Here is a 23313-nt window from a genome sequence, read left to right on the forward strand (position 1 = left end):
GAAAAGACATCACATTAAGGTACTTAATTGTTACCCAGAAATTAAATTACATTGATATATTCATGTATTGATATTGTGTGTGTGTGTGTGTGTGTGTGTGTGTGTGTGTGTGTGTGTGTGTGTGTGTGTGTGTGTGTGTGTGTGTGTGTGTGTGTGTGTGTGTGTGTGTGTGTGTGTGTGTGTGTGTGTGTGTGTGTGTGTGTGTGTGTGTGACAGCTCAAAGAGAGGGAGAGAGACTGATCTCATATGAAGAGCTTGCATATTCTCGCCATCCCTCTTTTATCCCTCTTTCCCCCTTTTATCCTCTTACTTCTGTGCCCTTCTTTCTCCATCCCTCTTTCTCTCATTCTACCTTTCCTCTATCTCCATCCAACCCTCTCTCTCTCTACCATTTTCTACCATTTTCCGTCTCTCCCGCTTTCCTTTTATCTCTCTCTCTCTCTCTCTCTCTCTCTTCTCTCTCTCTCTCTCTCTCTCTCTCTCTCTCTCTCTCTCTCTCTCTCTCTCTCTCTCTCTCTCTCTCTCTCTCTCTCTCTCTCTCTCTCTCTCTCTCTCTCTCTCTCTCTCTCTCTCTCTCTCTCTCTCTCTCTCTCTCTCTCTCTCTCTCTACTTCCGTGTCTCTCTAGGAGAGATAGGTGTTTAATCAGGATAAAAGCGTTCCTGTCAGAAAGCTTCGCTGCTCAAAGCCAGATTACACTCAGTTGGCATTACCTCTGCAATGCTAGTGGAATATGGGTTCTCTCTCTCCTATCTCTCTGTCTCTCTCTCCACTCTGTTACCTTCATTGTTTCTCCTCTGCTCCAAGCTTCTCGACAAGAGACACATCACCTCTATAAAAACGTCCTCAATTCCACTATAGTGCGGTCATTATTTGCATGTACTGATAGAATAATCATTGGCAAACCTAGGACGTAGACAGTACCAACCTGCTCCCTCACTCCAGCATTTGTGATAAGCAGGGTTGGGGTCAATTCCATTTCAGTGACAGTCAATTCAGGAAGTACACTGAAATTAGAATTAGAATTCTCTCCATTGTTTTTCAGCGAGGAAATGTGGAATTGGAATTTGGTGTACTTTCTGAATTGACTGGGACTGGAATGGAATTGACCGGTGTGAGTGTGTGCTACAAATCACACCGGAGAAAAAGAAAGAGCCAGATTACACTCAGTTGGCATTACCTCTGACCGGTGTGTGTGTGTGTGTGTGTGTGTGTGTGTGTGTGTGTGTGTGTGTGTGTGTGTGTGTGTGTGTGTGTGTGTGTGTGTGTGTGTGTGTGTGTGTGTGTGTGTGTGTGTGTGTGTGTGTGTGTGTGTGTGTGTGTGTGTGTGTGTGTGTGTGTGCTTGTGTGTGTGTGTGCGTTCATGTGACAGATGACAGGGGGGATGTGGAGTGTCTACAAATCACACCGGAGAAAAAGAAAGAGAGTAAAAACAAGGCGAGAAAGAGAGCGAGCGTAGGTACAAGGGAGGCTGTGTCACGTCTAATCAAGGTGGGTGGAATCAGGCGCAGAGAGCAGATAGCGATATAAAGTTTATTCTCCGGTGAACAAAATAAACACGGTCAACCCAAATACACACAGGGTGAAATTATCCAACACAGGATAACAGACTAACCGGAGAATAAGAAACACAAAAACACCGACAGACGAAATGAATGACAAAATAAACAATCCCGCACAAAACAAGGGCGGGACAACCTACATTATATACAGACACTAATTAACTAAAGAACACACAGGTGAAAACAATCAGACAAAACCAACAGATACACGAAAAGGGATCGGTAGTGGCTAGTAGGACGGTGACGACGACCGCCGAGCACCGCCTGAACGGGCAGGAGAGCCAACCTCGGAGGAAGTCGTGACAGGCTGAGCTAGAGATGGCAAATATTTCTAACATCTGTTTTCGCTGGCATTTCCAGTCTGATTGAGAGGAGGAAAGAAGGAGGGAAGAGAAAAATATATATAACTCATCACCCGGCCTTGTCTTAAGACAGACCTCCATAATCAGTCCTCACTCCTCCTCATCCTCCACTCTGTGCTTCTCCTACACACTGATAATAATTGGGCTGACTTCTCAGAGTGTAAGAGAGAGATCAATGATGTGGTTTGGATGCGAGTCTGGTCTTTTCTTTCTCCCCGACCCAGGCAAAGGTCATTCGTTGTCAGTTGGGGCGCTGCAGCCAAGGTGTGCATTGTGCTGTGTGTGTCTGGAATCTAACGACTGATATGAGGAGGATTCAGGGATTCTTACTTTGCAGCTGTGACACCTATGATTTTAGGATTACAAAAAAAACTGGTTGTTTGACGACATGGTTGAGTAATTATCATGGTTATTAACAAATGAAGGACGCAACTAATATGTGTCAGCATGTGTGAGTGGAGGCTACCCAGGGAGTGTATTGTCCACTTCCTGGGTTACGACCTCATAGGTGGAGGCCAAGCACTGAAGCCACGCGATTGGCTCTCAGACAGCACTCTCTTTGTGCCAGTTAAGAGACTGCGTGTGATTCTCTCTTTGTTCCTTCTTCACGTGAACTAGAAATAGACGAGGGGAGAAAATAACTTGAGGCAGGCATCCTCTCTCAGCTGCGAAGTCACCTCCCCGCACTCAGAATAGACTTGTTTGCAGATTTAAAAGTGCAGCACTGGGGGTGATAATTAAGCAAACGAGCTGAGAAGAATTCAAAAGAACCTCTAACATCCAATTCGAGAGGTGTTGACAGTGGAAATACATAGCTGTGAAAGAATCACTCTGGGGGCGAATACAATGAGGTCGGAATACATTGTGCATTCATATTGCGTCCCACTCTTATCTCTTTGGGGCTTTCCTGGCTTTACGTCTTCTTTTTACTTCCATTGTCTGAATAAGTCACTGGTTGTGAGTCGTTAGGCTCGCCTGCCATCTTTTGACTCAAGCCTACTGTTGAGAATAGGATTATTTGAGATGTTATAGAAGCGTGTATTCTTTTGGCCCAGGCTTTTGTGTTGCGGATTAAATACATCCAGTACTATTGAAATCAAATAGACATGCTCAAGGGTTTAAATCAAGCACACCCATAATGCACAACAAGATAGTATTGTATCTATTGATATTTGGATCAAAGTCAATTACTTTTGTTTCCTTTATACCCAAACTTAATACCCAAACATAATCTGAGTACTTACATGATGACATAACCCAAGGCACACAAGTTTTTTTTCCCTTTTTTGATTTGAATCCGTTCGAGCAAAGAAAGAAACAGAACCAGCATATACAAATTAAAAGTATCTCTGAGTGATCAGCTTTCTCTCTATATCGCTCTCTCGTCCTCTCTCTCTCTCTCTCTCTCTCTCTCTCTCTCTCTCTCTCTCTCTCTCTCTCTCTCTGTGTGTACTCTCCCTGTCTACCTCTCTCTAGTCAAAAAAGGGCAAAGGATTTGATGTTTAATTAACGTTGCACAATGCGAAAGGCCTTTCATTGACACCAATGACAGCCAGATCAGATGTTAACATTTGGCTGAAGCATTTGATGGGGCTCTGTAAATTGGAAGTGCACCACGGCTGTGTGCGTGTTGACTCTATCAAACAGGCCTGTGTGATTAAACAGAGGGGCCTGACAGCAGTGAATATCCAGTGCATTCAGACCCCTTGACTTTTTCAACATTTTGTTATGTTACAGTCTTATTCTAAAATTTATTAAATCATTATTTCCTCATCAATCGACACACAATACCCCGTAATGACAAAGTGAAAGCAGGTTTTCAGAATAAAAATTCATAAAAAATAGAAATTTTATCAAATGTATATTAAAAAAAACAGAAATACCTCATTTACATAAGAATTCAGACCCTTTGCTATGAGACTCGAAATTGAGCTCAGGTGCATCCTGTTTCCATTGATCATCCTTGAGATGTTTCTACAACTTGATTGGAGTCCACCTGTGGTAAATTTAATTGATTGGACATGAGGTGGAAGGATTCTCTACGTAGAGCTCAGAGACAGGATTGTGATGGGAGAACCTTCCAGAAAGACAACCATCTCTCCGGCACTCCACCAATCAGGCCTTTATGGTAGAGTGGCCAGATGGAAGCCACTCCTCAGTAAAAGGCACATGACAGCCAACTTGGAGTTTGCCAAAAGGCATCTAAAGGACTCTCAGACCATGAGAAACAAGATTCTCTGGTCTGATGAATCCAAGATTGAACCCTATGGCCTGAATATCATCCATCCCGTCTGGAGGAAACCTGTCATCATCCCTACGGTGAAGCATGGTGGGGGCAGCATTATGCTGTGGGGATGTTTTTCTGCGGCAGGGACTGGGAGACAAGTCAGGTTGAGGGAACGATGAATGGAGCGAAGTACAAAGAGATCCTTGATGAAAACCTGCTCCAGAGCACTCAGGACCCCAGACTGGGGCAAAAGGTTCACCATACAACAGGACAATGATCCAAAGCACACAGCCAAGACAATGCAGGAGTTGCTTTGCGACAAGTCTCTGAATGTCCTTGACTGGCCCAGCCAGAGCCAGGATTTAAACCCGATCGAGCATCTCTGGAGAGACCTGAAAATAGCTGTGCAGTGACACTCGCCACCCAAACTGACAGAGCTTGAGAGGATCTGCAGAGAAGAACAGGAGAAACTTCCCAAATACAGGTGTGCCAAGATTGAAGCATCATACCCCAGGAGACTCAAGGCTGTAATCCCTGTCAAAGGTGCTACAAGAAAGTACTGAGTAAAGGGTCTGGATACTTATGTAAATGTAATATAATAATATCACTAATCAGCTTTCTACTCCTTCACACACGTTCCTACTCTTTCTAGTAAATGTCCGGTAAATATCTGGTAAATGTCAGACCATTCCCAGACAGTCCTAACCAAATTATTTCTTGAGAAAATGTTTTTAAAAATTCTCTATTTTTTGACCATTTCAATTGAAAACAATCGCATTAAGCTACTTAATTGTTACCCAGAAGTGATATGATATTGTGTGTGTGTGTGTGTGTGTGTGTGTGTGTGTGTGTGCGTGTGTGTGTGTGTGTGTGTGTGTGTGTGTGTGTGTGTGTGTGTGTGTGTGTGTGTGTGTGTGTGTGTGTGTGTGTGTGTGTGTGTGTGTGTGTGTGTGCTTGACCTCCTGCAGGGAACACATATCAAACGTGACACTTCTTATTTAGTATTTTTTTATTGCCATGTCTTCTTCCGAATCATCAGTCCTTATGTAAATCACCGATCAAAGCAAGTGCAAAGTAGCCTGCTCCTGTCTAGACGCCCAGTGTGCTGTCCATGGTGCTGATTATAATTTCCCCGTTCCCCCATCTCTCTCTCTCTCTATCTCTCTTTCTCTCACACACACACACACCCTCCTCCGCTCTGTTTTCCCAAGTGCACCATCTCCCTGCCTCAACTGCCTTGCCTCACAGTGCCCATGTCTAGGCTGTCTCCCTTATGCAAACGTGAATTAACTTCTCAGTAATGGGGATCGCTGTGAACCGGGGCGCTCGCATTTCCACCTAAGCGGAGAGAGACAGACAGCACGGACGAATAACAGACTCGACGTCGATGAAGTGTGTCATTTAATAACTGGAGCACCGCGTCCGTTTATCATACTCGTGCTTATAAGCGTGTTTTACTCTCAAAAAAGAGCCCCACTCGGCAAGTTATCGCTAATAAGACCAGGATAACAAGTCTCTTAAACCTCTCTACAGACCGACAAATAGCAAAGTTGATGACCCAGAAGGTATGATTTCAAAAAATGTTGAATTCATTGTGTTATGTGGCGTTTGTTGTTTCGGCAAATAGCCTCACCAAAAACATGACAGGAATATTCATGTTTATATGTGTGGAGAAAGCCAGTTATAATGTTATTCAGCGACTGCATACGTGTTTTTCATCCATTTATTCTGACTGCAGTAGTCTAGACTGTAGATGGGGTTTGAATCATTGTGTTTTGAATTCACAGGAATGAATTGATGCCGGTTGACACATGTAAAAAAAATATATAAAAAAAAGAGAGAGAGAAAGTGGGTTATTTCAGCCGCTTGTGTGACATGTAGCCTAGTCGTGTTGTCCATCCGGGATGAACGCTTCATTTACAGCGATCATCACTATTCAATGAAATAAATAATATCAGCAATAATGTTGAACATAGAGAGGTTTTTCCATTGGCGAGAGAGGGGGGTTGGGCGACGACCAATTTGAATGCGGGAGGAAAAAGTGTAATATTAGTAATTTATTGAGATACAGTATAGTTCTCCTAGTTTTATTTTGCGCATGCCAATGAAACTTGTATGATCAAAGTGTGGTCACAGTTTAAAAGATGCAGTCCCAAATGCAATCGAGCATCTAGCCTACTCATGCGGAGCAAATTGCCTGGCTGTTGAAAGCGCAAGTGAAACAAAAGCACGTTTGGTTTTGAAGGTAAGAGGAGGAAGTGCGATAGCTGTTACAATGTCAACATTGATCATTGCAGTAGCCTTATCCGTGGTTTTTGAGTTGGCCCATTTATTGTTTTGCGCAGCCTGAAAAAGATTGCAATCCTTGGATGAAACCAAAGCTGGGCAGGGGGGAAAAAATTGAGCTTACCACACGCTGGGATGTCAGGTGGCACTGATGTGAGTCTTGTTAGCAATGCTTGCCTGCTTTCAACACCTATGAGTCGTTCATGGACCAGAGTACCATATGTCCACCTACTTTGAAGGTTGATACATTATCCAGAGCCGGCTGGAGCTTTTGGGGGGGGGGCTTAAGTGAGATTTGGGTTAGGGTTAGGGGGGCACCAAGCGGGCACATAAGAGGCGGAGAGAATATGTCGCAATTTTAGAATGAATTTCCTGCAATTCTACACATTTAGCTATGACTTATGCCATGTTAATGATATCTGAGTGAGAGTGACTAACAAAATGGATGGTGGTCCCCTGGAAACAGGGCCCCTGGGCACGTGCCCTGCATGCCCGGTCAGTATTCACGGTCACGATTACTACATGTTTAGATAACTGGCTAGACTAACTTACCAATCTAAAAATTGTTAGCTGACATGACTAATTGAGTGGCTGTCAGTCAGTGACTGACAAAACAAGAGAATAACTGCTGAATCACAACCAAATTTCAAACTTGAACCTTGTATTTTACTATTCTAACTTTCAACAGTAAGTTGAGACCCCGACTGAGTTCCAAAAGGTTATGTCGCTTATGCCTGGAGCCGGCCCTGACATTATGTAACTAACTTCTCTTGCCTCCCCCTGTGACTTTGTCAGTGACATAGAACCCTTGAAGCCACCTATCCTACCACCCTCAGGGTATAAGGGTGTGTACTAGGATGCAGAGTTATTCACATGTTTTCTGGAAGGGAGCAACGATGACTTGTCTAACTAGAGATGATGACCATGTCCTCACTCTGGCACAGACTCAGTCCCACAATTATAGAGTAATTTATACTACGAGGCAAAATGAGTCACCGCATCTAATTCACAGAGTGACAGACCCACCACGCACCTGGCCAAAGATAGACAGCTAAATCAAGATAAATCTATAGCATTTTTCCACATCATTCATTTATATGTAGTCCATTATATCAAATAGACTTCAGCAGCTCTCCCTCTACAGTGAGATTGGCATGAGGATGAGAGTTATGTTTGGCACTGAATAGTATGTGCGCCATAATGTTCCCGACTCTACAGTATTAGGTCACTGTGTCTTTCATGCCATCAAATTAACATTGGGTTTAGCGCCGGCGCCCTTTGAACATGGGCCTTTTTTCAAATGACCTCAATAGCGTGGCCTAACTGCATTAGTGGCTTCAGTTAGAAAAAAATGTCTGGAAAAGAGAAGAGAGCTGCCAGGCTATGGAAGCTTGCAGGCAGTTTTGAGTCTCTCTTTTGCTCTCATTTTCACTCTTATCACTCTTGTTTTCGCTCTATCACTCTTGTTTTCACTCTATCACTCTTGTTTTCACTCTCGTTTTCACTCTCTCTCTCTGGCTGCTCTCATGTCAAAGTTTCAGTACCTCCCATCGTACTCCCTCTTTCTTTCTTTCACACACACACACACACACGCACACACACGCACACACACACACACACACACACACACACACACACACGCACACACACACGCACGCGCACACACACACACACACACACGCACACACACACACACACACACACACACGCACACACGCACACACACACACACACACACACACACACGCAGCACACATACACACAAGCACACACGCACACACACACACACACACACACACACACACACACACACACACACACACACACACACACACACACACACACACGCACACACACACACACGCACACACGCACACACACACACACACACACACACACACACACACACACACACACACACACACACACACACACAGGTTATTATAGTTAAGCGTTTTTATATTCGTTTTTTTTAGACGTTTTTTATTTGATTTGAAATTCAGTTTTGTTTATGTTTTTATTTAGTATTAGTTGTATAAAAACATTTTTATTTCATTTTATATTATTTTGTTTCAGTTTTCGGGACACAAAGCATGCTTAGGAGGCTCGGAGCCATTTGTGTTTTATAGTGTGTCACTTCTTGCAAATGGGGTCAGTCATAGGTTAGAGGCTCGATTCAATAAGCATTGCCGAAGTTCAGCGCTATAGCGCTCCTAACAGCAAAAGCACGTGGAAAATGTGAAAGCTTGATTTTGGAACACCTCACATGTGATCACGTGAAATTCATGTGGTTTTCCATAAGGGGCCTTGTCATGCCAAATAGTATCCCCCTCTACGTCACAATGGGATTCGATAAACTATTAGCGTCCGTTGCTATGCGGTGTGACGGCCTAACGATCAGAATTTTGGAGATCGTTACAGTCTAAATCACGTTCTTTTCATCATCGCCATGCAAACCAGGCCGTTTTCCACGACAATTTCCCTGTTTAAACAAGTTGCGTTCGGCTAATTCAATGAAAACATTCATGCAAACTACTTTTGTGCACCTTGTTAACATGACAACTTGAAGTCCACGTCTTAAACATGGCTACGTTTCGGGAAATGGCAAAAGAAAACGTGTAATCTGCTTGACACATTAAAGTGACTTTACCTTACAGATCAGTAAGTCAGCTAATTCCCCACTCCATTCATACACTGGCTTGTCTGGCTGTCATGCATTTATTTTATCCTGCCTTTCCCTTATCTACAATTTCATTAGTCCTCCATTATGATCTTGCATAGCTCATATATGTATCTATTGTAGGTCCGAGGGTAAAACTATGAATAATGTGGAACAAATAAAGGCCGTCAAAGGACATCTTACAACTTATAATAGTGACCACCTTGAAGAGGGAAACCTCAAAAGTCCAGGCACTGCCGCTCTCTTTGTTCTGACTGTTTGCAGTGCTAGTGTTTTTAGTTAATTCATCTGTGTATCTCACATATTATGTGCCCAGTTTCATAGAGCGGGAAAACGTTCTTAGCAGATAATGACGACAACAGTAGCTGTAGATGATGTAATGAAATGTTGGAGGGTGGTTGGTAATGGAGGACATCTGGTGGATCCACGTCTGGGTGTTGGGCAGGACCCCTCGGTCCTGGAGAACAGGAGCAGAGTTAAAAGCAAAAAAAGTAGGAGATGTAACCAAGCAAACACACAGGTTACACTTCACTGTGAGAACATGTGATGGATTAGTGCAGCGTTTTAAAAGAAATTAACAGCAGGCTATCATTTCTACCTGGTCAAGAACATCCACATCCTTCTCAGTCCGTGCCTGAAGGTGGTCCTCGGAGGCGCTCTGATCTGGTTCGACAACTTCCACCACATCAGGTGGGGATTCAGTGATCTGAAAGTGCGTTATACAAAGATAGCAATAGACAAACAACACTAAGTCAATCACAAAATTGAAAGACTACAGTTTGTGCAGTAATTGTATATACAATTGCATTGTTTACCTCAGTCAATAGCTGCGGCTCCCGTCCGTACTCGGCCTGGATGCTGCTGTTGTCTGCAAAGAGAATTACCTTCACGTTGTTCTCCCACCATTCCTGGTACCAATCAAGGGACTTGCCCATGAGAGTCTTGAGCGTCTGGTTGGTCAATTCACCAAACCTGGAGGAGGGGGAATGGAAGCGATATCGATTGAAATATTTCTGATTATGTACCATGTACAAACAACATTTAATTTCAAACCCTGTTTTAAAAACGCTTTTAACTGGTGATGTTTATACCACACTAATTCCTTACCGGCATAATTCTTTGTATATCGATTCAGTGTTTAGAATGTTTGTTTACATTATGACCTGCCCCAAACCCTGCTGTGCCCATTCTTATATAAAACCTATATTTAACTCCAATTGTTTTACAGTGACCTACATAATGGGTAAAAATAAAGCTCATATCTCCTAACCCCAGGAGTATAAGGGCTGGTCATGTCCTTGATTTGCGCATAGAGGCTTGGTTTCATAGGATAGTATATGGCAGGGGCAGGACATGCATTATGTATAGCTCATGCTGTATTGAATATCTGCCGAGATGGAGGTGTGCATTCCAGTTCTCAGATGGACAGCTAGATTACACCATGTTGCATCAATGAGAAAAAGCTGAATTCTGAGAGTGGAATAAAAAAAAAAATTTTTTAAATCCAGGGCTCCCATTCCCCCAAGATAGCTTTTGCAAACATTTTCTATATTTTCTTGTTGAGCTTGTCAATTTTGAAACCATTAATGAGTTAGTGCATCCATTGCAAAGTGATGGTTGTGGATGTGAGTTATTATGGATATCTGACAAGAGAGGGAAAAGAGAGCAATAATGTTGGAAGTCATTATATTGACATCCCGGGCTGAGGGATGCGGAAGGAAAGGGGAAGCAAGCACAGGAGGATTCATACGCAGAGGAAGCGCTTGGACTTTGAAGCTTACGCAAAACAGATTAAGTCGCCACTGTTTCTATTTAAACAACCTTACTCGAGGTAAGATGTCCTCCCTCTCTGCTTTTGTGCTAATCGTAGGCCTAGCATCTGCAGAGAAAAAAGACAAACTATGACTTCATATCAATATGTGTGCTTTGTTTCGGGGTAATATATCCTTCCGGTAAAGCTATAACCTATTAAGATCACAGCTTTGCTTTGTTTGACTTCAAACTAGGCCCACCTAGGGTGAATCGTTTTTCCTAGCTTGAGAGCAAAAACATTCGTTGGACTTTAAATTACTTTCCTGAGCATTTGCCACGTCTTGTCAAAAGAGTGAATAATTTAGCCTGTGAAAATGTCAAACAGCCATTCTCAGTATGCGAAAAGATGTTTTGGGGTTTTGAAAAGTCAGCCAAAGATGTTTAAGCACTGACAGAAGAGGCTAGCTTGGCTTCTAATGAGCCAGTTGAAATGCAACAGAGATGCAAAAAAGAAGATTGAAAAGGAAGTGATGTTAGTGTTGCACAGCGATAGTTCATGCTGAACAGAATTAATCAGCAGTCTGAGAACTCAAAGAGAACACTGTTTGCCCGGAAGGAAAATGTGAATTGTATCGAGCGTTTTTCCTAAACATTTGTCGTTAGGTGTGAAATGAAGCTATCTGCCATTGATTGTCTCTTCTTGTTGGTAACAGAACATTTCAGGCTTGTACCCTTACAATGATCACTAGCGTTGTACATTTTCTATTTAATTAAAAAAATATAGATATTTTCTATGCATCGGAGATTGTAGGCTACCTTCTCAAGGTCAGTTACAGTAGCATCATGTACTTTATAGGCCTTTCATTGTTTGTGGATATTTAGTACAGTACACATAGACACATACATATATGACACGAACAGGTTGGCTGTCTGTTTGCCTCTGCGGCGCACAGTTATGTTCTGGATTTCTGTGCTTGCCTCATAGACTGATTTGTACCTGGAAAACCAGGTGGGGTAGACTCTAGCCAAACCAGTATAGCGTCCACCGATCAAATAAGCAAAGGAGAAAATGAAAACCAGCAGGTGCTACAGAACTGAAAACCAGCAGGTGCTACAGAACTGAAAACCAGCAGGACTGCAGAACACAAGTGGTGCTATCGTGCACCCCTGCCTCGTTCCCTGTGGGTTCTTTCCCGAACTCTGGTGATTGGAGTGTGGTCCTGCTGTCTTCTCCAACCTTCTCCCCCTCTCAGACTTCTCCTGGGTCTCCGTGGAGACCGGATGGGAATAGAGTTAGTAAGAGACTCTTGACATCAATAAAGTACTCCCCAGTCATCCCAACACGAAGCGATATGCCTCTAATTAAAACGTCTGTCTTCACCAAGGTGTGTGTGTGTGCGTGTGTGGGGGATCTGCTTAGTCACGGGCGCTAAGGTTGCAAGTTACCTGCCAGGCCGTTAATAGCGACGCGAGCCGCCCATCTCTGAGAAACAAGACTGGCACGATGCCAAAACTCATGGCATGGCAGGGGTTGGTCTATGTTGCTGTGCTGAGAAGGTTGTGAATTCTACACACAGGCAGAAAGTACAGGTCTCAGGTTGGGGCGGTGCTAGCGAGTGATAAGGCTGGGTTTTGGCTGCTAAATGAGAGAGTTAAAGCCTAGAAGGTGAACAGGGGTCCTTTAGTTTTCAAATATGGTTTAAATGAGTTGTGTGTTTGGGTGTTTCCATACTGCAGGACTTGTTTTTGTTATACTGTATGTGAGTTGTTGTTTTTTTTAAACGATTTTCCAAGTACATTGGCCTCTAGCCAGAGACAGTGAAGAAAGACAGGAGAGCAAGGAGGAGAGGTGGTGTGCTCGAAAGGCAGCGGCAGTGACTGCTCGACTACCACAGGCCACACATGAGTTAACTAATGTTTTGAGTTTCAAAGTTTATTCGCCACGTGCACCGGTGTAGAACAGTACAGTGAAATTCTTACCTTGGGACAATGCAGTGATAATAATGATAGAGATCATAATAGAAAAAAGAACAAATAAAAGTACAAATAAAAATGACGCAAGGACCACGATGAGAGTTAATTATTTTTAAAAAACACAAGAATGCAAGTATACTGAACAAAAAATATAAACACAACATGCAACAATTTAAACTATTATACTGAGTTACAGTTAATATAAGGAAATGAGTCAATTGAAATAAATTCATCAGGCCCTAATCTATGTATTCCACATGACTGGGCAGGGGCACAGCCTGGAAGGGCATAGGCCCACCCACTGGGGAGCCAGGCCCAGCCAATCAGAATGAGTTTCTCCCCACAAAAGCGCTTTATTACAGACAGAAATACTCCTCAGTTTCATCAGCTGTCCGGATGGCTGTTCTCAGATCATCCCACAGGTGATGATGCCAGATGTGGAGGTCCTGGACTGCAATGGTTACACGTGGTCTGCGGTTGTGGGGCAAGTTGGACGTACTAACAAATTCTTTGTTGGAGGCGGTTTATGGTAGAGAAATGAACATTAAATTACCTGGCAACAGCTCTGGTTGACATTCCTGCAGTCAGCATGCCAATTGCATGCTTACCTCAAACTTAATACCTCTGTGGCGTTGTGTGACAAAACTGCACATTTTAGAGTGGCCTTTTATTGTCCCCAACACAAGGTGCACCTGTGTAATGATCATGCTGTTTAATGAGCTTCTTGATATGCCACACCTGTCAGGTGGATGGATTATCTCGGCTAAGGAGAAATGCTCAATAACAGGGATGTAGCCAAATATGTGCACAGAATTTGAGAGAAAGACGTTGTTGTGCTTATAGATAACCTCTGAGATCTTTTATTGCAACACTTTACATTACATTTATATTTTTGTTCAGTATATATGCAGGTCAGGGCCAGTAACTTATTCAATGTGCAGGGGTTTTGGAGTAGTTGAGGTGGGTTTATACATACAAAGTGATTGGTAGTAGGATACCTAAATACATGTAAACAGGGCAGAAAAGTGACTGGTTTGAGTTTGAGTTTGAGTTTATTTTATTTTATTTTTACAGGGACAGTGCACATTAATCAACGTTTCAGTAAAAGTGCCGGTTTTAGCCAGCCGGCTAATTTTCAACCGCAGTCCCTGGTAGCAGGAATGTATAAATACTTATAGTAATATATATACTGTATATATATATATATGGGGGCCTAGCCATAATATCTATGATAATGGCCTGCCCAGCATATTCATACATGACCCTAAACATGATGGGATGCTAATTGCTTAACTAACTCAGGAACCACACCTGTGCGGAAGCACATGCTTTCAGTATACTTTGCAGGCTATTCCTCATTTAATCAAGTGATTCCGTTATTTTGGCAGTTACAGTTTAGTCATTTAGCAGACACTCTTATCCAGATCAACTAAGGTTAAGTACCTTGCTTAAAGGTACATTGACAGATTTTCACAGAGTCAGCTCGGGGATTCAAACCAATTACTTTTCCATTTCTGGCCCAACAATCTTAACCACTACGCTACCTGCACCCTCTCAGTTACCTGTACAGTACATCTGCAATGAATTCTCCAATAGAGATAGTGACTTCAACATCTAATCACGATATTATAATCTACCAGCTCTCACAGTCTCACGTCAGAATTAAACGTTCATCCATGTTTCTCAAACATCAAATTTTGAAGTTGTTCCAGATGACAATTGTTGATGTGTTTAAGGTTACGTTTAGGCATTAACTCTGCATTTGCAAGGTTAGTGTTTAGTTTAGGCATTAACTCTGCATTTGCAAGGTTAGTGTTTAGTTTAGGCATTAACTCAGAATTCTTAAGGTTAGTGTTTAGTTTAGGCATTAACTCTGCATTTGCAAGGTTAGTGTTTAGTTTAGGCATTAACTCTGCATTTGCAAGGTTAGTGTTTAGTTTAGGCATTAACTCTGCATTTGCAAGGTTAGTGTTTAGTTTAGGCATTAACTCTGCATTTGCAAGGTTAGTGTTTAGTTTAGGCATTAACTCTGCATTCTTAAGGTTAGTGTTTAGTTTAGGCATTAACTCAGAATTCTTAAGGTTAGTGTTTAGTTTAGGCATTAACTTAGAATTCTTAAGGTTAGTGTTTAGTTTAGGCATTAACTCAGAATTCTTAAGGTTAGTGTTTAGTTTAGGCATTAACTCTGAATTTGCAAGGTTAGGCATTAACTCAGAATAGTTAAGGTAACGGTTAAGGTTAGGGACAGGCTTAAAACAAAAATCTCAAAAGATTATTTTGAATGCACAACCTTTGGATCCAAAGGCAGATGCTTTTCCCCTTTCACCATCTACAACAGACTAGCAAAACCGAAACCTACTTGAAGGTAAGCGTGCTCATTATTGGCCCTAGTGACCGGTTTCCACGTCAGTTCCTGACGTTCTCAGACAAGGATGGACGTTGAATACTGACTTGTATCACGGGTGACCTTGCTGATAATACTCAGTGTCCCATGATGCTTCTGTACCGACCTGGAGCATCCCTGGGTTCAAATACTGTACTGACCTGGAGCATCCCTGGATTCAAATACTGTACTGACCTGGAGCATCCCTGGGTTCAAATACTGTACTGACCTGGAGCATCCCTGGGTTCAAATACTGTACCGACCTGGAGCATCCCTGGATTCAAATACTGTACTGACCTGGAGCATCCCTGGGTTCAAATACTGTACTGACCTGGAGCATCCAGGGGTTCAAATACTGTACTGACCTGGAGAATCCCTGGGTTCAAATATTGTACTGACCTGGAGCATCCCTGGGTTCAAATACTGTACTGACCTGGAGAATCCCTGGGTTCAAATACTGTACTGACCTGGAGCATCCCTGGGTTCAGATACTGTACTGACCTGGAGAATCCCTGGGTTCAAATACTGTACTGACCTGGAGCATCCCTGGGTTCAAATACTGTACTGACCTGGAGAATCCCTGGGTTCAAATACTGTACTGACCTGGAGAATCCCTGGGTTCAAATACTGTACTGACCTGGAGCATCCCTGGGTTCAAATACTGTACTGACCTGGATAATCCCTGGGTTCAAATACTGTACTGACCTGGAGCATCCCTGGGTTCAAATACTGTACTGACCTGGAGAATCCCTGGGTTCAAATACTGTACTGACCTGGAGCATCCCTGGGTTCAAATACTGTACTGACCTGGAGAATCCCTGGGTTCAAATACTGTACTGACCTGGAGCATCCCTGGGTTCAAATACTGTACTGACCTGGAGCATCCCTGGGTTCAAATACTGTACTGACCTGGAGCATCCCTGGGTTCAAATACTGTACTGACCTGGAGAATCCCTGGGTTCAAATACTGTACTGACCTGGAGAATCCCTGGGTTCAAATACTGTACTGACCTGGAGCATCCCTGGGTTCAAATACTGTACTGACCTGGATAATCCCTGGGTTCAAATACTGTACTGACCTGGAGCATCCCTGGGTTCAAATACTGTACTGACCTGGAGAATCCCTGGGTTCAAATACTGTACTGACCTGGAGCATCCCTGGGTTCAAATACTGTACTAACCTGGAGCATCCCTGGGTTCAAATACTTTGAGAATTTGCTCCAGCCTGCCCTGGAGTGCCAGATGGGCGGGGTTTTACAGTTTTGCAACTATTCTATTGGCACCAGGCAAGCTAATGAATTCCAGCTAAATATTTGAAATTGATTGAAATACTATTTGTAACAAAGTCTGAGCTAGAGTCAGATCTTCAGCACCACAGTGAGTGGGACCCATTCACTTCAATCTGATTAACAGGCCAGCCTAATAGAATATCCGATCCCCAATCATGGACACCGCAGCAGAGACGTGCGCAAGTAACCATGCCAATCTATAATGGATGAGGGCCAATGGAGTGTGAAATAGCCTTATGATGACTTGGTATTGGATTTTTTTTGCTATGTCTATGTGTGTGTGCGAGCGTGGAGGAGGAGGAAGCAGTTGGGTCCTGTCCGGATGTGATGAGGCTTCTGCTATGTGCAACAGTATGATTGCTTGGGCTATAAAGCCTACCAGATCCCCAATCATTGACAGCGCAGCAGAGACTTTTGCAACTGACCTATTCAAACGTTTTCTAATGTGTCCTAATGTCCAAAATAGCATTAGTATGCATTGCTAGTTTATCACTTCATGCTCCTTAGGACTTACATATAAACTCAAGCATGGTAGGCCTTTCCTGCTGTCAAATTGCCTAGTGGCCTTACGGGTGGAATGTTAATAATATTTTTCAGAATTTCAGAATTAAAAACCCACCCAAATTCCAGTGTTTCGATGTTAAACAGTTTTGTTAAAGTTCAGTCTTCTGTGATGTATATAAAGTGTAATATTGGGATGCAAACTCAAAATGTAATTCATTTCAACTCTATATCTTCATAGGACAGATGTCATCTGTCCTTTAATCCCATAACCATGAGTGTGAGGTGTATACCTTTTGTTTCAAAGTAGATTTGTTTAAGACTACCAAGAATCACTCTGTGTGACCCTGATTTAGCCCATTGCAGTAGAAGGTTAAGTCCTTCAAGTTTCTAAGAGCGGCCCCTCATCCCTCTTTCTTTCCCTTTCCACCCTACCTAGATAGAGGAGTATTTTTAGAGGTTTGACCATGGCCTCTTTAACTCAAGGCTGTGACAAAGAGAGAGAGAGAGAGAGAGAGAGAGAGAGAGAGAGAGAGAGAGAGAGAGAGAGAGAGAGAGAGAGAGAGAGAGAGAGAGAGAGAGAGAGAGAGAGAGAGAGAGAGAGAGAGAGAGAGAGAGAGAGAGAGAGAGAGAGAGAGAGAGAGAGAGAGAGAGAGAGAGAGAGAGAGAGAGAAAGGCGGAGTTAGAGAGGAAGAAAAAACACCTCTCACTCTCCTCCGATTGTTAATTTGTCTCCACCTCACCCCATCAGTCTTCCATGTCACCCGGAGAATCGATTTTGACAAGTCATGGTGCCACATAACCCCCAATATAGGCTTTGCTTTAGAAGGAAAAGCCCACATTGTTCTTACTAACCATGACTGTCCCAACTCAATACTGTAGCCTTTCTGTTGCCTCTTGGCACTCTCTTCAACTCTCTCCTGTTTCTCTCCCCCTCTCTCTCTTTCTCTCTCCATCCCTCTATCTCTCTCCCCAAACCTAATGACCAGTCTATTCCAGACTCCAGCAGCGTACATTAAAATGCAGATCCCTCTCTCCTCTCTCTGAATGGCCTCAATCAAATTGCCTTTCTTCCTAGTTTGAATGATAGCCTGGACGCTAACTACCCAGTCTGTTTCTGGAAGGCCCGGCACATCCCTAACTCTAATGGAGAGAGAATGGTCACCTCTCGACAGATGCATCACCGGTCCTTAGGTGACCGTTACATAGAATGCATTGTGGTGAGATATAGGCCTGGGATGCAGTAAACTCTTTTCTGAGCATTAGCACGAATCCGAGGACACCGTTTTAGATCCATCTCGCAAGGAGGTGAAATAATTATTTGAGAATTGGACTGAGATTCTCTTATTTCTTCTTTTTCTTTTTACTGAAAGCCCTCATTCTAACTGTCGCTGGATAAGAAATTAGAGATGTGCCCTACCTTACTCATTCCAGTTGTTATGGGAGCATCTCTCCCCATCGATGGGACACCTAGTCAGTTGTGCAACTGAAGGCATTCAACTGAATTCTGCATTTAACCCAACTCATCTGAATTAGTACAGGGGACCTGCCTTAATTGACATCCTCAGCACCTGGGGAGCAGATGTCCACCTTGCCGGCTCAGGGATTCAAACCAGAAACCTTTCTGTTACTGGTCCAATGCTCTTAACTGCTAGGCTACCTGCCTCAACCAGGTTGGCTGACATCATCACAGAAATAATCAGATAGCTAGCAACAATGACAAGAAGCTGCCGTGTGGGGAATCGTACGTCGCTCGTTTCAGCTTGTTGTATCTTGTTATTGACATCATGTCCTGTTTTGAGGGGTTTTGATTGATGCCATGTCTATGCTAATATGGCAAAAATGTGTTAGCTAGCCAACCAACAACTGAAACTATGTATTTGAGATGCAACAAGTATTTATGTGTTCAATAAACTTTGGAGGCAAAATAGAGTTTTCACGTTGTCAACCGTCTAAGCCAACCCCCGTCTGTTTTGCCCCATAGTTGCGCACACGTTGGTTTTGTTGCTAAACAACCAACCCGTCTGTTGAGGTGGACAGAGTCAATTAACCGACGGTGTCTGTGACTAGAATACTGCATAGTGTTATCTGATTGGGCTGTTGAGCGACTGAGATGCAGTTGTCAGAGCACGTTGCTGACTCTCAATAACGCCGTTGCAGCTTTACAGTCTAGGGCCCTATAAGGAATGCATAGCATATCACAAGAGCGTAATGTGACATAATACTTCCTGATGCCTTCATAAGCATGTGTTGTTAACGTGTGTTTTAGCACTAGAGTAGTGAAATTTGACGTGGCTTCCTGTAAAGAAAGTCTAAGTGCATGCCTACATTTACTGTTTTGTGTGTGACATTTAGTGAAAAGAATACATGAAAACATTAAGTAAGCTTAATTAATGTAACATCTTTTTGAGGGCAGAACCATCACACTTTTTTTTGCATGTGACATTTAAGACCTGGGTTCAAATACTATTTGAAATCATTTCAATTACTATATCGGTGCTTGTTTGAGCTTGCCTGGCTTAAGGGGACCATTGGAATACTCCAAATACTTCAAATTCTGCCCATATGGCATTTAAGCTCAAGTTAACACAACGTATTTGAAAGACTTCAAATACTATTTGAACCTATGTATGTATGGCTGTGTTTAGACAGCATTTCAGATATTTTTTTCACCAGTTGGTATTTTGACCAATCAGATCAGCTCTGAAATAGATATGATGTGGAAAGATCTGATTTGATTTGTCAATAGACCGATTAGTGGAAAAATATCAGAATTGGGCTGCCTGTCTAAATGCAGCCTATGTGTGACGTTGCCCTTATTGTGTTTTCCGGTGGGTCAGACACATGGTGTGTCCTTGCTAAGCTCTGTGTACGACAAACCCTTTAATTGCTTTGTCGAACCTGATAGTTAGCTATAGAGCAAATTCCCCAGCACATATGGCATATTAACTTTAACTACATGCACCCGGAGAACAATAGAAACAATGTGCCACGATTACAGTTTTTCTCAATTGCTAAAACACTAAAAACCCATTGGCTGAACAAAGTTCTCAGTTGCCTGGACTCATTTAGCTAATTATGCAGTCTGTTGTCAATACCTTAAACCATTTCACATGGTAAAACACAATTTGCAGATCTCACTTAGACTTTTCAGCCAAACTCTAAACACATTCTCATTCTCAAAACACATTCTGCACTCTAATGCACATGTCATCCATACTGGTAAACACAAGTGGCAACAATCAAATACAAATAGAGAACATATGTCATTGATTGAACACAACCACTCAAAATGGATTTAACCTGTTTCAAATGATGCGACACAACCAATATAAGCCCGTTCAGAGAGCAAACAGGTTGTTGAAGGTGGGAAGGAGAAAGTCTGAGAATGGATACTGTAGTACAGTACATTGTAGGCTGTATAATGGACAAATTGTATGGCCCTGAACATTGTGCTTTCCATTTATTACAGTTTTTTCCAACTGCTTACACACAAAATCTTTTCATGTCACACGATTTTTGAAATCTCTCACTCAAAGTGCAAAACTACACACCAAATGTTAAAAACCATAAGCTATTTCTCAGCCTTTGACTCAGTTGTCAATTGCATAAAACACTTTTTTCAAAATACTACACACAATTCTCTACCTAAAACACAGAAATCTAACAGGAAGTGACTTGCTTTCCTTTTCCAAACACAACCAATCAAAATGCTACACTTATTCACCAGGTCACACACACACTCCTCACATGTGCAAACACTAATAGCTTAACTGATCACTAACCAATCACTGCTTTACTGTAGTATAGGCCTATAACTAGGTCAAAGGTCAGATGACCTGTTTTGAACAATGGACACCAACAATGGACAGAGAGCAAGAGGAGTAGGAGGGAGAGGAAGAGGACGAGGGCAAAGAAGAGAAGGAAGGAGAGGCATCTCTAATGAGATTAGGGCAAATTTTGTTGATCATGTGATCAACCACGGTTTGACCATGAGAGAGGCTGGACTGAGAGTCCAGTCCAATTTGAGTCGATTTACAGTGGCGTCCATAATTCGAACCTTCAGAAATGAGAACAGGTATGCAACTATCTAATGACTATTTTAGCATTACAGTAATGTACTGTAAAATACGTATGACTTCATAGTATAGCATAAACATATGTAACTCTAAGCGATCCATTTACTGCACTGCATTGAATGAATACGGTTGGTTATCATGCTGTACTACACGTTTTTGTACATTGTTAACAGTTCCTATGCTGAACACATACTGTGTTTGAATTCTGTACAGAGTGGAAAGGCAAAGACATCATGGAGGACGAGGACGCTTGTTTACAGATGTACAAGAGACTGCAATTATAAATATGGTCTATGTGGGGACATAGAGGTTGCCTCTGTCCAAGGTTGGATATGCCATGCTAGGAGATACTTCCCTCCATGTGGGGACACAGAGGTTGCCTCTGTCAAAGGTTGGATACGCCATGCTAGGAGGTACTTCCCTCCATGTTTGGCAAGAGAAAACTTGTGATGTGGATGAAGTATTGTGGTCAGACTCAGGCCAGAGAAGAGATGAAGCATAGCTTAGCACTGGTGACTACCCCCCCTCCTGCCACACACACAATTGTGTTCTTTACTGTATTCTAAAGAATATACTTTTGGTTTACATATGTTTATGGCTTTGTTGTATGCTACTGTATACAACAGTAATGTTTGGCCTAATAAATATTTTCTGTTTCTACATTGCATTGGTGTTTACAGTGTACTTGTTACCCCTCTCAGCCGATTACTTTCACTGTGGAACATTGTATTGAAATGTAGATATAAGCCTATGAAAGACCAAAGAGCTTTAGATTTAGAACAACAGTGTTTACATGGTATATCCAAAAATGCTTCATTCTGACATGTGTTTATGGCATTTTGAATGCAGTGTTACATTTTGAAGGAGATGTGAGGCATTTTGCATTGTGTGTGTGCAGTTTTGGGAATTGTGTGTAAGAGTTTTGAAAAAAAGGAGACAGTTTTGAAAACTTGTGTAAGCAGTTGGAAAAAACTGTATCAGTACTGACTGCTCAATAGATTTTGACTGGTTGCAGGTTCATAGAATTAAAGTATCACAGAGACAAAGGACAAGTTTGTGAGATGCAGGGCACAGTACTGTAAAAATAGGGGTACAAGGAGGAGGAAGAACAAAAAACAAAATTGCAAAGAGCAAAGCAGTTTTGATCAATTTTGAGCTACTATGACAGAACATGTTTTCGTTCATCAAAAGACAATGACGGACAAAAATGAATATTTTTTTTTTAGATTAAAAATTTACTTCTCTCTAAGAATTGTATTTTTTTAACAATGTTTTTTTATTTTTTTAATTGTATTGTTTACTGACTGCTTGAGAGTGTATATCATTTTGATCACTTTTGATTTGAGAGCAGTGTTTGATTTTGAACACAGGTAAAACTGTTTTGAGGCGGTTATGTAAATAGTGCTTGAAGATGAGGTTTTGTGTTTAGTGTTTTCAGGAAATGGAGCAAGGCTTCAGAATTTGTGTTTTAGCAATTGAGAAAAACTGTAATAGCTGACACCACTGAAGAAAACACAGAGGAAACAAATTAGCAACGATCCATGATTAGGTTTTCCACATTGATTGTCTTGTAAGGCACAGATTCCATGTGCATTTTTCCTGCGTGAGTTTTCACAGTGCCAATAAATCAAGGAACCGATATTGCTGTGTATCAGTTTTTTTGTCTCCACAGGCTGAATTCAGATTTTTTTGTTTGCCAGAAAAAAGTTTATTCAGAAGCTTCAGAGATTCAATGGAGGGTGTGTGTGTATTTGTATGTGCACACATGCATGTGTGTTTTGTGTGTGCATACATGCATGTGTGTTTTTGTGGGTGCGTATATGCATACGTATATGTGTGTATGTGTTTCCTGAATCTAGCGAGTTGGCGAGAGCCTTATTGCCAGAGTTCTCTGTGGTGCTCTACGTTCCATTAATAATAGAGAGAGAGAGAGAGAGAGAGAGAGAGAGAGAGAGAGAGAGAGAGAGAGAGAGAGAGAGAGAGAGAGAGAGGTATTGAGATATTCTGGCTGACTAAAAAGTATTTAGTCAGCCACCAATTGTGCAAGTTCTGCTACTTAAAAAGATGAGAGAGGCCTGTAATTTTCATCATAGGTACACTTCAACAACCTCAAACAGTCACACTCCAAACTCCACTATGGCCAAGACCAAAGAGCTGTCAAAGGACACCAGAAACAAAATTGTAGACATGCACCAGGCCGGGAAGACTGAATCTGCAATA

General features: G+C 42.2%; 1 protein-coding gene across 2 annotated transcripts in view; it reads left to right on the plus strand.

Moving 5' to 3' along the window:
- Window positions 1-5371: 5371 nt before the first annotated feature.
- The window catches only part of LOC118389376 (disks large-associated protein 4-like), a 226924-nt gene continuing 208982 nt past the window's right edge, over window positions 5372-23313 (plus strand). For both annotated transcript variants that reach the window (XM_052527312.1, XM_052527314.1), the window contains exon 1: window positions 5372-5714. The gene's annotated coding sequence lies outside the window, so the exon portion shown is untranslated. The remainder of the gene's footprint in view (window positions 5715-23313) is intronic.

Source organism: Oncorhynchus keta, chromosome 10 (genome assembly GCF_023373465.1).
Source record: "Oncorhynchus keta strain PuntledgeMale-10-30-2019 chromosome 10, Oket_V2, whole genome shotgun sequence".
Taxonomy (NCBI): Eukaryota; Metazoa; Chordata; class Actinopteri; order Salmoniformes; family Salmonidae; genus Oncorhynchus; species Oncorhynchus keta.